The sequence below is a fragment of the Bubalus kerabau genome, chromosome 8, assembly GCF_029407905.1.
Source record: "Bubalus kerabau isolate K-KA32 ecotype Philippines breed swamp buffalo chromosome 8, PCC_UOA_SB_1v2, whole genome shotgun sequence".
In the NCBI taxonomy this organism is placed as follows: domain Eukaryota; kingdom Metazoa; phylum Chordata; class Mammalia; order Artiodactyla; family Bovidae; genus Bubalus; species Bubalus kerabau.
The window spans coordinates 98,008,131-98,024,652 of record NC_073631.1 but is presented as its reverse complement, the minus strand read 5'-3'; the positions used below and the strand labels follow the sequence as shown (position 1 = coordinate 98,024,652).

General features: G+C 43.5%; 1 long non-coding RNA gene across 1 annotated transcript in view; it reads left to right on the top strand.

Annotated features, from left to right (window-relative positions):
- The window catches only part of LOC129659506 (uncharacterized), an 81,848-nt gene that overhangs the window by 17,649 nt on the left and 47,677 nt on the right, over positions 1 to 16,522 (top strand). The window contains exon 3 of the long non-coding RNA XR_008718095.1: positions 5,497 to 16,352. This is a non-coding gene — a long non-coding RNA (uncharacterized LOC129659506). The remainder of the gene's footprint in view (positions 1 to 5,496; positions 16,353 to 16,522) is intronic.

Here is a 16,522-nt window from a genome sequence, read left to right as displayed (position 1 = left end):
TGCCATGCATGTAACTTGCTACGGTTGTGAATGTGCCATACTTTCTAAACCATGGTCAGTCAAAAAAAAACTATAAGCATAAGGGGAAAAAAATCTTGAATTATAAACTGCTTGAGTGTGGAATGTACGGGGAGTGGTTTATTACTTTTGTCATGAGAAGAATGGTAAGTGCATTGTGAACCGAATGCACACTGTGATAAAATGATAGAGAAAAACTGAGAGAAAGGATTCAGCAAGAGGGAAGCTGAATTTCCAAGGTTGGTCTGGTTGTGTTCATATGGGAACTGGGGTTGGGTGTCGTATTCACAGGAGAGCCACGGTGCTAAGGTGCACAAGGGCGTGCATTATTTCTTTTAATTCTCATAGTTCCCACGACAGCTGAGATGGGAGTTGGGGTTTGCCTCTGCCCTGATGGAAGGACTCGAGGCAGTTGGGACAAAAACAGACCTGATTGGGGCTGCACTCAGTTCAGCAGGTTAACTTTGCTGTCTGCAACTGTTCCTAGACCAGATGCTTCAGAACTGTATGATGATCGGTTTGGGCTTGTCTGTGTTCACACTTTCTCTGCGTTGCACTTGACTCCATTGCCACTTCTGCAGCCCTGTCAGTTCAGAGTCTGGGCAGCGAGCAGCCTGGCGGCCAGGTGAGCTCAGCACACACAGCCTGTGAGACTTGGGGCGACGCCTCTGCTCCGTCAGTCACGGGCTGTGTGAGTGCGGGCGAGTCCTCCTCGGCCCTGTGTTGACGGTGTTGTCCGTCGTATCATCATAGGATATGTTGTGTGAGGAGGGCACCTTGGATATTCTCCCTGGAGCTAGGCAGTGGGAAGGACCACCACGTCAGTTCTTCCCAGTCATCGGGTCTGACATTGCTCGGCGTCCCAGTGGGTGACCCTGCTTATTATTGGTAAGCAATTTCCTCGTTGAGAGGCATCCTTCACATCAGAATGTGCATTTGTGTGTGGGTGGGAAAAATGAGAATTGCTTGAGAACTAGTTCTTCCTTCACAGGAATATATCCAAAGTTAAAAATCAGGCTTTCCATGTCAGTTTCCAAAACATGTTGAGTGAATAAAAGGGGGAGAAATACTGGACCTTGGTCACAGTTCTTAAGAAATACAGCTCTGATTTTACACACCCCCTGAGAAGTCAGTGAGGAGAACTGTCTTCCGTAGTGGCTGCTGTACAGCTAAAACGTGAGAGCGATAGGAGCTAATTGCTCCTCATTTTTGTGCCTCTAGGTGATACGCAATAATTTTAATTTCATGTTCACTTAGGGTTACTATGAGATTTGATGAGATCATAGTTACAAAGAATCTTAAATTCTATAAATGAAGAATCTGATGAAACAGTACTTCTTAGCTTTGCTTAAAACCAGCGGAGCTGCTCTTGCAGTGTTTTTTTCCCTTCCCTGCCTGCCTTCCCTTCCTTCTCTACTGCTCTCTTCTCCGCTTCCCTCCCCGTCCCTCCCTCCCTTCCTTCCATTCATCCCACAGTGTTTGTGCAAAACAGTGTACAAACACACACACAGGCAATCGCAGGTTATGATGTGCTAAGAAGAAGAAAATCAGAAACAGTAAAGAGTCTCAATAAAGCCGGTGTTTGCCTCTCCGTGTACATAGTAGAAACTAAGGGGAATGATAGAGCTGTTGCTGCCAGTTGGAGGATAGGTTTATAAGCATAAAGCCTGGTCTTAGGGACTTCCCTGGTGGTCCAGCAGTTGAGACTGTGTTCTTCCACTCACTGCAGAGGGCACAGGTTTGATCCCTGGTCAGGCAACTAAGATCCCACATGCTATGCGGCATGGCCAAAAAAAAAAAAAAAAAAGACTGATTTTATAAAGCTACTTACCTTAGAATCACTCTTGGAGATTAGTATTATGTTTGTTCTCATGTAGGTAAAGAATAGATAGAAAGTTAGTTTTTCCTAACGATCACAAAAGATCATTTGTGAAAACCAGTGTCTCACATGTGCATTATAGGATTGGATGATGACTGTTGGTTGTGTTGTAATAAACTTACAGGAAAAACTTTTATTATTATTTACAAGTGAGTTTAGCGCAAGGATATGCCTTTGTCTGCCGTTTTCAAAGGAATTTATAAAGGGAAAGCTCATTTCTGTGGGATTTATGGTAGCCATCGGTTCCTAAAGAAAATTCATGGAAAATTCCCATCATTGTTCTTACACTGAAATCAGGGATCAGGTCTTCTGTTCACGTGAGACTCAGTGGGCACAAAAGTGTGGAAGGAAAACCCCTATCCCTGCTGAGGGTGGGCATCCTGGCTGGCAGGGTGGCCAGCTTGAGTTTCATTTCTGAATGTGGATACCTGGAACGTGTGCTGGAAGTGGCTGGCTCAGGGCACTTCCTACTTCCCGTCACCTGGAGAGAGGGCTCTGGAGCTCAGTCCTTCCCAAGCCTCACCGTAAAGCAAGCAGAGACAGCACCTTCAGTTCAGGAAACACATCCAGGGCTTAACTCCTCAGGACAGTCTTTGAGTCCCCTCAGGACAAACTGTGTCTCCTCTTCTTTGGCCCTTCTGACTTAAAAGTAGCCAGGATTTTTAAACTGACTAACCCTTAAAGATTTCCAGAGGAGAAAATTAGAGCAGAGACCTATTACAGCCGAAAGTTAACATTCTTTAATATTACCTCTTATCCTTAAGAGTGAAACAGTAGATCATTGAAAGTTCATGCTGTGACTGATTCAATATTTAAATAATTTATAAATCAGTACCTCGTTTTACTGTTGAGTTCTCTTCAGGTCCATATCACCACCATCATTTCCATGAGGTTCCAGGTCCTTTGTAAACAAATGAAACACAGTGCTTCTTTATGACATGAGTTAAATCTAGATCCCAGTGATATTTGGCACTTTCTTAATACCCAGATGGGCACAGCGTTTGCCTTGAAGTGAAGACGTGCGTGGGGTTTTAATCACATCATGTTTTATTTTTTCTCCTCTAAATATCGCCATTTCAATAGTTGCCTCTTAATGAATGACTGGTTGTTTACTGTGGTTTATTACCAGAAATTTGAACATTAAAAAATTCTAATCAAAATACAGATGGAAAAAATTTTCCCTCTCAGTCTCTCATCTCTTATATTAGAATAAAAATAAGTAGTCTTCGTTTTTGAAACTTAATAGTTTAAGAAATCCCATCATTCTCTTTTTGAAAACTTAAGTTTAATAAATCAGTTCAGAGGAAATTTAATTATAATTCTTAAACTATTAAAAGCTTTTTAAAAAAACAAGGGTAGGGCTAAAATAAGTTTCACCTCTTGAGCATAATCATCATTTGAAAGAAAATGTAGTCAAGAAGTAATTTTTGCTGTATATTTTCCGCTGTTTAATCACTGAAAATACTTGGAGTTTTGTTTTGTTTTTTCTTTTTTAAACAACAGGAACAAGGCACAGAGTTTGTTCTCTACTGAGGTAAGATCACTAGAATCCAAAGACCAAATTCCAAACAGGCCTCAGATGCCTGCAGAGAATCAGAGATGTTCAAGGCAACCTGCAGGCAAAAGGGCTGTGTTCTGCCCCAGGGGGGTTCTTAAATGAGAGTTTTGGATAAAAATGCTACCCTCTTTTATCTTTGAAAGTGAGTAAATCTTCATAGCAGGTTATTCTCTTGAAGTGAGATGGACGCAGCAACCACAGGGAGGTTATGCTTTGGGAGTGCTCATCAAATTAAGGAAAGAAGAAGCTTGTAAAAGGAGCCACGTAGCTCAGTACTCAGGTGCTCAGTCGTGTTTGACTGTTTTGTGACCCCATGAACTGTACCCGCCAGGCTCCTCTGTCTGTGGAACTCTCCAGGCAAGAACACTGGAGTGGGTTGCCGTTAGACATTCAATCTGCTGAACTACAAGCGCAGAAGTCAGAGGAGCAGATGTGTCCATGGCCCTCTGCGTTGCTGTGCCGCTGCGACACACCCGCACCTCAGAGATCAGCCCCTGGTTTTCCAGCCTCGGCTGTCCCAAAGGACCAACCGTGGGCTCAGGCTAGGGTTGGAGTTTGGTGAACGTTGTTATTGGCCCTAAGGCAGAGGGCTGGACTTGGGCAAACTTGGGGCAACAGAAAGCTGTTCTCTGTTCCATGAAAGTAGAGACACAATACTTTCAGATCCTGCCTTCCGACTGCCCAGTATAGGTCTATAGTTACCGTTGCATTTAGAATGAAAAGAAATGATCTGACACTCATGTAGCTAAATATAATTTATAATTTTGAAGTAAGATTGAAACATGAAAGATCATGCTTTTCAAACTGCTATGATGACTTAGATAGACAACTCATTTTATATAATGGTGAGTTAAGCCTGCCAGCATCTGAACAGTTTTCATCCATTTGTTCAGACACCTGCAGTTGGGTGCTAAATGCGCATGTTTAATTGCTTGAACTTAAATTATAAAATCCCTAAAGGATGTTTTTATCCTGGAATATAAGTCTCTTGCAAAAACTGCCAGCTCTCCTGACCTCCTTGCCTGTCTCAGAATGTTTGTGGCAGCCCTGTTTTGAAAAGGTTCATTTTGAAATACAGGAAGTTCAGCTCCTTGGGGAAAATGCAGATGTCTCAGCCTTGAGCAGCATCACTCCAAGCATTCCCTGGGGAGTCTATTTGGTTAGAAATCAGCTTAATGCAAGAACTGTTCTTTATCCAGGTTTCTTAAAGGTGACGATTAGTATGGTCAAAGATCTGTTTTATCAGCCCAGAGGCTGCCTCTGTTTCTAATGAGAGAATGAGATGAAAATGGTCCTGCAACAGAGCAGGCACTCTTGGCTTGAGCCTTGTTATTTGTCCCTCCAGCGGTTCCTAGCTGTTGTGACGTCAAGGCTGCCATTCAAAGCAGAGAAAAAGGAAACCATGGCCTCTCTCCGCATCAGTAGCCCGGACAGGGCCGTTGTTTCTCAGGCATCCACAACACTCTGTCTGGCAGAGCTGTGCATTCCATGCCTGGGTGACCTGGTTAAATGGAGGAAACCAAATGCTGTCCGTTGAATGCTCTCCAAAACAAGCATTCCACCCCAAGCTTCTGAAGTACAGGCTTCACTGCTTCTGAGGACTTAAGTGGAACGGCAGCATGGCTCTGCATTATCCACTTGCGTATTCAGCTTCTGTTTAGTCTTAAACGAGAGCATATCATTAACAATGGCCTTCATTAATACACACTATGACAGTGACATTATGCTGCCTTTGGGGTCAGTGCTGCAAAACCCTTTCTGGAAAACGAGGGCAGTGTTAAAAATCTTTTGGGATCACAGTCAGAAGTTCAAAACCACTGAACTGCCACCAGTTCTTCCCATCCTACTTCAGTTCACCCCGTGCCCCGGTTTCAGATTGCTGAATTCTACAAAGCCTCTTGTATTTACTTAACATATTAATTTCTCACGGTGCATTATTGAGCTTGTATGGCCTCTGCACATATATGAAAAAGAATCTCTAAGGTTTAGATCACAGGCTCTGGGTTTTTCCTTATGAAGAGTGACACCTCTTGCTTTTCAGAGAGAAGGAGCTGTTTCGGAGCATCACAAAACCACTGTCTTAAGTAACAAGCCAAGATCCCTACAGCAAGCAAGCATCTTGCAAGGCCACGAGTGCACTAATACTGTTCTCATCACTTACCACATGCCTCTGAATTCACCGCAGTAAGACTCAGTCTCCCGAGGGTGTCCCTTCTTGGGTTTCTCTGGCATAGGAGACAACAGTATTTTATTAAATTCTTGGAAGTCAACATGATAGTCACTAGAAAAAGCACAGCAACCACATTTTGTATTCCAGTGTTGTCTTGGTTAAGTCAGTAATATGCTTTTGAGGTTTTATGTTACAAATCCCATTAAATCTTTTCAAAACAGTTCTTCTCTGAACCTTTGATTGAAGGATATTGGTAGAAACCAAAACTGTTTAATTTTGTACACAGGTGTATATATGCATATCAAGAGGGATCTTGATACACTGTTGAGGCCTTTCTTTAAAATATCTTTTAAATTTAAAAAATTAATTAATTATGTATTTATTTTTGGTTATGCTGGGTCTTTATTGCTGCACATGTGCTTCTGTACTTGTGGTGAGCGGCACTTTCTCTCTAGCTCAGTAGTTGTGGCTCGTGGGCTTAGCTGCCCTGCAGCATGTGGAATCTTCCCGGACCAGGGATTGAACATGTGTCCTCTACATTAGCAGGCGGATTCTTAGCCACTGGACCACCAGGGAAGTCTGAAGCCCTTTTTAATTGAATTATTATAAGGCAAAATTCTTCCAGATTATAAACTCTTCTGGGGAAAAAGGTAGAGATAGTCAGGTAGCTGGATTAACTTCCTGGTAACTTCCTGAAAGAGATGGAAATACCAGACCACCTGACCTGCCTCTTGAGAAACCTGTATGCAGGTCAGGAAACAACAGTTAGAACTGGACATGGAACAACAGACTGGTTCTGAATAAGAAAAGGAGTACGTCAAGGCTGTATATTGGCACCCTGCTTATTTAACTTATATGCAGAGTACATCGAGAGAAACGCTGGGCTGGAGGAAGCACAAGCTGGAATCAAGATTACCAGGAGAAATATCGATAACCTCATATATGCAGATGATACCACCCTTATGGCAGAAAATGAAGAAGAACTAAAGAGCCTCTTGATGAAAGTGAAAGAGGAGGGTGAAAAAATTGGCTTAAAGCTCAACATTCAGAAAACGAAGATCATGGCATCCAGTCCCATCATTTCATGGCAAATGGATGGGGAAACAGTGGAAACAGTGGCTGACTTTATTTTTCTGGGCTCCAAGATTGCTGCAGAGGGTGATTGTAGTCATGAAATTAAAAGATGCTTACTCCTTGGAAGGAAAGTTACGACCAGCCTAGACAGCATATTCAAAAACAGAGACATTACTTTGTCAACAAAGATCCGTCTAGTCAAGGCTATGGTTTTTCCAGTGGTCATGTATGGATGTGAGAGTTGGACTATAAAGAAAGCTGAGCACCGAAGAATTGATGCTTTTGAACTGTGGTATTGGAGAAGACTCTTGAGAGTCCCTTGGACTGCAAGGAGATCCAACCAGTCCATCCTAAAGGAAATCAGTCCTGGTTGTTCATTGGAAGGACTAATGTTCAAGCTGAAACTCCAAAACTTTGGCCACCTGATGTGAAGAAGAGCTGACTCATTTGAAAAGAGTGTGATGCTGGGAAAGATTGAGGGAAGGAGGAGAAGGGGACGACAGAGGATGAGATGGCTGGATGGCATCACTGACTTGATGGACATGGGTTTGGGTAGACTCCGGGAGTTGGTGATGGACAGGGAGGCCTGGCGTGTTGTGATTCATGGGGTCGCAAAGAGTCCGACACGACTGAGCGACTGAACTGAACTGAACTTCCTGCAGGAGGAAATGGCACCCACTGCAGTATTCTTGCCTGGGAAGTCCCATGAGCAGAGGAGCCTAGCAGGCTACAGAGTGTGGAGTCACAGGAGTCGGACCCAACATAGTGACTAACCCACCACAGAGTAGGTGCAGTGAATCTTGTAAAGTTAGGATTTACACAGAGCTCACTAGTACTAGACTAGAGTCTAGCTTTGCCTAGACAGACCTGCCTAAAGGCTAGCTAATGCCATATGAATGTCATATATAGGCCACCATAGACACAGTGGTGGGACCAGGGCATGTAGCTGATGAGCGAATCTTCTTTATGGGTGTTCTGGGCCAGGTAAGCCCAAGAATCTTGAAATGAGAGAGAAAACCTAAGACATTACTTTCCACTTGTGGGCTGGAGAATTAGTAATCTTTTGTTCACTACTATTTGCATATCAGTAATCCTTTTATTCTTCCTTTTTTCTGTTACTACCATTTCAAGAAGTCTTATCATCTGAAGATAACTGCTACCAGAAAACTTACTTTTAGAGAATTAACTAAACAGTAAAAAGTTTTTAAAAGATTTTAGTGGAATTAAGTCCTGAAAAAATGTTTTAAAGTTGAATCTCAGTTTGTTTTACATTATATAACAGAAATTTGGGCTATGATGCAACAATATGCTCTTTCTTAGACCAAAGATTGGTCACTTCTGTGGCAGAACCGTAAAGAGGGTGATTTTTGTTAATAAGCATTAATTTCCCAAAGGACCTCTCTTAATCTTTTGATACACAAACCATTCTCTTGAAGAACCTACCCCGCGTGCAGTCATCTCTCTTGACTTTTGCTTCCTTGGTTGTTAATTGTTGAAACTCCCTTTGATCCTTATTTCTCAGTGACTGTGTGTGACTCACAGGTTTCCCTGGGTTTTCAGCTTTGGTTGAAACTGTATAGTTTCATGTTACAAGTGAACTTCATTGTATATGCATTTTTATTCTGTGGTACTGACCAGTCAGACAGAGAATGTGAGATGGCTGGATGGCATCACTGACTTAATGGACATGAGTTTGGGTGAACTCCGGGAGTTGGTGATGGACAGGGAGGCCTGGCATGCTGCAGTCCATGGGGTTGCAAAGAGTCAGACACGACTGAGCAAGTGAACTCAACTGAACTGAACTGACCCATCAAGAAAGTGAGCGTAATGGATGCTGATGTTAATGAGGACTAAATACTAAGTTATCATTTTGTCATTGTTTTTTTAATATTAATTTTATTTTTATTTATTTTTGACCACATTGCACAGCATGTAGGATCCTAGTACACTGGGGATTGAACCCACGCCCCCTGCATTGGAAGCTCAGATCCCAACCACTGGACCACCAGGGACGTGCCATCATTGTTCTTTATATTCAGATGATTGGTGCTTTCTTATGCAGCCTGGAATCTACAGGGACTCAGAGAATGATCATTCAAGTAATTAGGGACATCCCCCTCTCATCTTATGGTACATTTAAAGCACTCAGTATGATTTAGTGGGCTTTATAATTAACCACAGTCAGATTTTGTATGCCGTTTCTGACATGTAATAGATTTTATAACCTTGGGCAAGGTATCCACAGAACTTCAGATTCTTGGTGTATAATGTAGTCATAAAACCACCTTGTGGAGTGGTCGTGGGGATTAGCGCCCACGTACATAAAATTCCTGGATAATGCATAGTGCACGCACCTCAAGAAATGACCCCTGTTAGAGTCACCATTGCATCTGTGCAGTGCCGTTCATTTTATGAGACTTTCACACTCAGTTCAGGCTGAAGAAGTTAAACCTCAGCAAAGTCACTGAAAGTTTTGAAGGTGTGCATTTCCCTGAGGAAACTGAGTTTCAGAAGATCATATTTGGGGACTGTGTATATCCCACATCAGAGCATATAATTCGACTGACATTTTCTTCTTGCTGTAAATGAGAACACTGAGTCCCAAGGAGACTGCATAACGTTCTCAGGACCACGTGGTTTGCATCTGGCCGAGTCAAACCCAGAAGCCAGTCTTCCCACTCTTGTCTGTGTTTCACTGCCACAAAGCTGCTCGTTGGCAAGTAAACCAATCGAAAAGGTTGTCACACTTGTTTTGCAACAAAGTGATAAGGGTCCGGCATATGTATTAGAAGCAAGCGTGGGAGGGAGAGGACAGAAACAGTAGTTAACAGGGAACAGGTGCCGACTAGACTTGGCGACCTATTGGTCCCTGAAGAAGGGTGTTGAGTATAGGCTTTCCAGCCTGGTCAGATGGCCATACAGTTAATTAGGCTAAAATAAATAGAACTCATTTGGTTTTGTTGTTTCCTGATGAGTTTAAAGGGACCAACCACCCTTTGCAGATAGAAACATATAGAATTGAAGGTAGGAGAAGATGCCTGTGTGAAGAAATAAATTAGAGACTCTAATGCCGCAGGAGCATTGAAACCATTGTGCTATATAGACTTATATGCACCTCTGTGTATGCGTGTGTGCGTGCTTGTGTGTGAAAGCAGATTTTGTGACATATTCCCAGTTCAAGACTAAGCCACATTGTAACTTACTGCCCAGTTATAATTCACCAGCTGTCATACCTTCATCAGAAAGAAGAGCTAGTCCTATAGATTCTTCCGTGTCTGCCTGTTTGTTTTGCTGGATGGATCCTGCTGTGGCGCTGAGAGACAGACTTTGCTGGGCCCTGTTTGGTAAACAAATCTGTTCATACACACTTTCTTCTAGCGTTGTATGTGTACACTGGCTCGGCTTTTCCCACTAGACACACGGAAGCCTAGGATTTAGAAGCTTGTTTTCTGTTAGAAACATGCAGGCGTTGAAGAAGGACATGCACGTGCCTTTAACAGTGTGTACACCTACCCCGTGTGCGTTCTGACTCTTCTCGATTCTGATTCTGGGCCATGAACCCCTCAAGAACATGGCAGCCTGGTACACACAGAGCATCCCTGGGAGGCATCCTAAGGCCGCCAGAAAACTATTGACTGAACTCGGTAAATAGAGCAAGCTTTTTACCCTTTAAGTTCCTTCTGTGGGCCGTAAGTGGGATTTAGTCACCCAAGATGATAAAGCATAATACTAGTGCTTCCAGGAGACTGCAAAACGTTCTCAGGACCACGTGGTTTGCATCTGGCCGAGTCAAACCCAGAAGCCAAGAAGAGGTGATTCTTTTCTTAAATCAGAATATGAACTGATAATAGGTATTTATATAGTCGCTTCCTACCTGTAGTTTTTTGCATGTTTTATTTAACATTCCAGCCAAGTTCAAGTTTTTATGACAGGAAGTGTGTGAATGGTTATGACAGGAGTAAATAATATTTTATTTTATGATTACAGTACAGGAAGTAACTTTTCACGCCAAATAAATCTTGGGGGGGGAAAGGGCTCACTTATAAATTTAACATACATAAATTTCCCAGAATCTTTGCTCTTTTAAGTGGAAATAAAATTAGAACATGGTTTTATTTCTTCCTCCTCTTAACTTTTCTTGTCAACAAATGTCTTTGCTTTAGGATGAGGCATTTTTGGGTATTTTGGTGTGTCCCAATATGACATGGAATCATTAAAAAAAATTTTCCAAAAGAGAATAATAAGATCAAATTTTACAGAATAAATAGCACAAAAAGTTTGAATCCCTAAATAGGAAGTTACTTTTTCTTTGAAGCGTAAATGAAGACAAGAAGGTCCCCAGCTCCCAGTTCCTCTGGTTTCCGTGTTCCATAAGCACATGGGAAAGATAGTTTGTTTAAGATCAAGTCTGCACGTCAGCAGATTTGCAGAGAAAAGAAGGGAATGGGTAGGCCTTCAGTTAGGTTCACTGTGTGCTGTGCTTATCGCTCAGTCGTGTCTGACCCTTTGTGACCCCATGGACTGTAGCACGCCAGGCTCCTCTGTCCATGAGGATTCTCTAGGCAAGAATACTGGAGAGGGTTGCAATGCCCTCCTCCAGGAGATTCTCCCAACCCCGGCATCAAACCCAGGTCTCCTGTATTGCAGGTGGATTCTTTACCATTTGAGCCACCAGGGAAACCCACCCCTTCAGGGGATCTTCCCAACCCAGGAATAGAACTGGGGTCTCCTGCATTGTGGGCATATTCTTTACCAGCTGAGCTGCCAGGGAAGCCCTAGGTTCACTGTGCTACCAAGTCGCTTCAGCCATGTCCAACTCTGTGCGACCCCATGGACTGCAGCCTACCAGGCTTCTCTGTCCATGGGATTCTCCAGGCAAGAACACTGGAGTGGGTTGCCGTCTCCTTCTCCAAGGTTCACTGTAGGAGAACTTCAATGGTGGCTTCTGTTTCCCTGACCTGGAAAAAGATTTTTTTTTTTTTCCCTTCATCTTTCTCCTCTCTTTTTAAAGCCTGAGGAGCTTGTAGTGAGAAGAAAATGTTTAACTGATACGTTTCTGAGGACTGATATTACACACGCATGCATCACAAGAGTAAGTGGATGCCTGACAGGTCAGAACTCCCGAGAAGTGCTCCCCAGTTCCGGGCGGCCAGTGATGGAGGGCAAGCCTTCCCTCTGGGCTGGGAGCTTCCCTCCACCACTCTGATTGAAAGCCTGGTCTCTAGATACCTTCTGCCTCCAAAACTCAGTATCACAAATTTTGCAAAGAAGTAGTTTGCAAATTACACGAAGCTGTTCTCAGAGAACAAGCTAATGTGTTAAAGTTACCAGTACTTAGTTGTCACTAGTTTTCTTTAAATTCTGCAGAGAATGTATTTGCATGTGGCATGAGTGAAAATCTGTCTCAAGTAGTGGTCTCCAAGGCAGTTTTATCTAACACACACGGCAGCCTGGCACGAAGGGCGGCCTCTAGAAAGCTCAGAGCAGAGTAGTCAAGGTGCGGCTCCCTGGCTTTGAACCCTGTCTCCACTGCCTGCTGATTGTGTGACCCTAGGCAAGCCCTTAAATGTCCCTCAGTGTGCTTATCTGTGGAGGCGTGGTCAGTCATTCAGTCGTGTCCAACTCTTCTGTGACCCCCTGGACTGTAGCCCGCCAGGCTCTTCTGTCCATGGGGTTTCCCAGGCAAGAATACTGGAGTGGGTTGCCATTTCCTCCTCCAGGAGATCCTCCAGACCCAGGGATTGAACCTGAGTCTCTTGCATTTGCCGGGAGCCACCAGGCTAGCTGCATCCTCATCTATAGGATGGGAATAACCACAGAACTGAACTTGCAGGGTTGCTGCGAGGATCAAACGAACAGATCTGTGTAGGCCCTTGCTGCTGCTGCTGCTCTCTGTGCAACCCCATAGGTGGTGCCTAAACCAGCCCTGGGGTCAGGCGCTGTCAACCACAGATGAGTAAACTGGCTGAAAGAGGGTTGGGTGACCTGGACCAGAGAGAAGTGTCACCCGGGGAAGAGGTGAAACTCCAATGCCAGGCCTCTCAACCTCCCGTGTTGGGTCAAGTGCCCTTCCTGTGTGGGGCCACACCCCCTCCTTTCTATAAAAGGATCACTAAAGGGTGCACCCCTTGCCATTGTTTAAAAGGAAGCACTGAGTAAACGTTAACCATGAGGATTTGTGACATTGGTTTGGTTTTGTTTGGGGAGGTGGGGGCTGGGTGATAATGGTCCCAGAGGCCTGGAGAGCAAACACTGATTCTTTCAGCTTGGGCTTGTGGGATGTCTACAGCACAGTGAATCAGAACAGGACCCGACAGTCTCTATAGCTTAATCACATTCTAAATGCCCACCTTAGAAACAGTCCCCTCCACCTTCCCCGTTCAGAGGAGTTCCCAGGGGGCAGTGCCTTCTCCTTAGCAGCCACACCTGTTCAGTTCATATTCTCCCTGCTGGCCCCCCAGCATGTATTTTTTGTCATCTTTATTCTGTTTCGCTCTGTTTTCCTTTCTCTTTTTGAAACCTCTGCATGGGTCACCCAGGACTTCAGAGGAACTCTCATATACAGCACGGTCTGAAGCAGGAACACACTGCTCAGAAGCTTGGAGAACTTCGAGCGTGTGTATGTGCGTGACACAGTGGGAGGGGAAGTTAGCTGATCTAACATTTGGGTAGTTGTCTGGCCTCTAATCGTTCACCAAGCTCAGTATCAATAAGGTTTTTTAAATTGTAGGTATTTAAAACTGCCCTCCATGTAGGGTTAATCTTCTTTAGACGTCACACAGAGAGGGCCTCTTGACAGCGAGCAAATTCATGATGAGGTCTTGGCAGTGAGGGCAGAGAGACGACTGTTCAGTAGTATAGTTGGTTTTTAATGAAATCCTTAAGGATGTTTATTGATGCTGTTTTTTTTTTTTAACTCATCCTCAATTTGAAGGTTATATTCACACCATGCAAATGGTTTCCATACTCTTCTTTTTAAAACATCAGTTTTGGTCAAAGTATAAAAACATTTCACATTCATGAAAATTTCCCTCAAGAATATAACACACAGATGGTTTTATTAAATTTTGCACATATATTCTTTGTGTTTATCTTGAGTGTTCAAAAAATGAGAAATACAGACACTAGAGTAGAAATTTCAGTGTTGCTACATTAGAAATTGAGGGCTTAGTGGTGCTGTATAACAGATAACGTGAACACATTAGATCTGTTTATTTTACTTCTTCAGCCCCATTAAGTGGAAGCTTGTGCTTTTCTCCTCCTGCCTTCATGAGCTCCTCCACTCCCGTGCCCCACCATTCGTACCCAAATAGAAGCACATTAACAGCCTGAAAATAAAGGGCAGGCTTTTTTTTTTTAAGCTCATCTCTTAGCAAAATGTCTACTCGTCCCATCAGAAAACGAGCTCTGACATTTAAGATGGGATAAAAGCAGTTTTTCTTAGTTTGCCCAGTTGTCAAGAAACTCTTCTCTGAAGTGATCAGGTTTGGTTAAAGACAAGAGAAATACAAAAGGTCATATTTTAGCCCTTCACGGTTGGTTTTCGAGGGGTGCTTTGGTGCAAAAATCACGTGGTCAGTATTCATGTGACAGTGTTAGATATGTGTTTTTCTGCCCCCATCACAAATCTGAAAACGTTCTCTCTCCTTGCAGACCGTGCGGATGGCACCCGGAGGCTGTGCCTTTGGTGTTCTCAGCACCCAGGGTGGGAAAGATGGTTTCCATATTTGAAATCTAGGGACAAACAAAAAAATAACTCTTTTTCCTTGAAGGGTTAATGCCCTAAACAGCTTCAGATTGGTTCACTTGAATCTTAAAATTACTTTTCTGGTCACGCGCACGGAAGGTCTAAGCATTTGTGAAATGTCTTTTTTTTTTCTTTCTCCTGATGCTGTTCTGTCTTGGCTGTCTTAATTACACAGGGGTTGAGAAACCAAATTAAAATTAGGCGTGGCTGGTAAACAGCGATCACGTTGCCTGCTCTTAGCTCCGCAGGCTTGTTGGAGTTACTTCTCCTCCCCGTGGTGCTTTCCTCCCCACTTTTTTTTTTTCTCCAAAGGAAATATCAGAAGCTCTTTTAGAAATACTCACAGGAAGTGAGTATCCATATGCTGGTTACTCGCCGGCAGCTGACCGCTGACAGGTGGAGAAGTGCTGCTGCCATTGCTCAGATTTCTTTGAACCTTTGCGCTGGAGCAGGGGAATATTCAGGGCGTACAGACCGAAGGATTTTTGTGTACTGAGGGAGTTACGAGAGGAAATTGGTCATCGCGCGTCATCTTGGTGGTGGTGATTCAGGAAGCTGTGATGGGGGTCTGCAAGGCACGTGGCCGCCGGCGCTGAGGTTTCTGCTCACTTCTCCGAGGGCGGGCTGTCTTCTAAAAATTAACGCTCCCTCCACTGCCAGTGATTCTTCTGCAGTGAGTCACTTCCAGAAATGAATAGCCACGGTTTTTTTTTGGAATGAATGTTGTGAAATCCCTCGTTTATAATGGCAGGTTTTCAGTTGGTGGTTTTATCAGAGAGAATGTCTCAAGATCAAAACGAAACCTCCTCTTTAAAAGGAAAGAAAGTACTCTCGATACAGAAAGCAAAAGTACTTCCAGTCTCCTCCTGACGCGCTGTCACGGAAGGTCTGTGTGCCTGCGTGTGGCGACACACGCCCGAGTATTAGTACTTGCCTACACTGTAGGAGTCCTTGGAATTATGGATTCGTTGCTAGTAGCTGATTGATCTCCTGTGAAGAAGGTCGCTAACTACAAGAAATGTTACCTGTGGTGAGTAGGTGGTAGATTCTGAAGATTGTTGCTAACCCAGGGCTCATCCTCTTTTGAGTCATGGATTCAGAGGACTGCTAGCAAGCTCTTAAATACTTCTGCTTTGTGTGATTTAGTGGATGGAACTGCAGGACTCATAGAAGCCTGTGGAAGGGTTTCAGAACATGGATTAATTGAATAATCATTGAATCTTTTGAATATACTAGTCCCTTTGAGGAAGAAAGGCCATTTTACTGACGGAAGCCATTTGTAAGGGGCTTTTAAAAGTTTAAAAAGCCCAGTTACTGCAGTTACTGCCCATCTGTATTTATTTTAACTATCACTCCCATCTTCTTGTGTGAAGGAAATGACTATATGGTTTCAACAAAGAAAAAGTTTTGCCAACTCTTTTTAACTGAAGAAACTTCATCCACGTGTTACTCCTAACTGGATTTTTGTCTTCCTGACTATCCGCAAGGGGAAACTACCCCATGAAGGATACTAACCCTTCTGGCAGTATCTGTGATGTGTCTCATTCAGAACCCGGTGGGCTCTCCACACAGATGATTGGCAGTACTTTTATCTAGAGGGGAAAGAGAAGGAATCCAGTTACTGGAAACAGTGAGTGCAGCTTCAGAAATTGTTGTCTCTCCCGAGTGGAGAAGTTGTTTGACCTCCTGACTCATTTCATAGGAATTGGAGAAAACAACCTAGTGTGGTTTTCATTGTTAGTCCTGGAAGATTCCAAAATCTGTGTGTCTGCAAATGAGATGAGCTGGAGAAAGGTAGTGTTGGCACTTGCTGTTTCTACTTGCCTGCTCTCCTAATGGAATTCAGTCCCTTGCCTCCAGACGAGTCCAGCCTGTTCCTGGGGATCCCTTGTGTGGCCGTTCAGTGGTGAGTACTGATGGCAGCAGTTTCTGATTTTTGTGGGTTTTTGCTTCTCAGTTTCTAAAGAGCATTTTATCCAAGGACACAGTTTAAACAGCATTCTTTCTTGGCACATTCACACTATATTTATACAATATACATTGTATATTACAGTATACAGTTTATATTGACCTGTA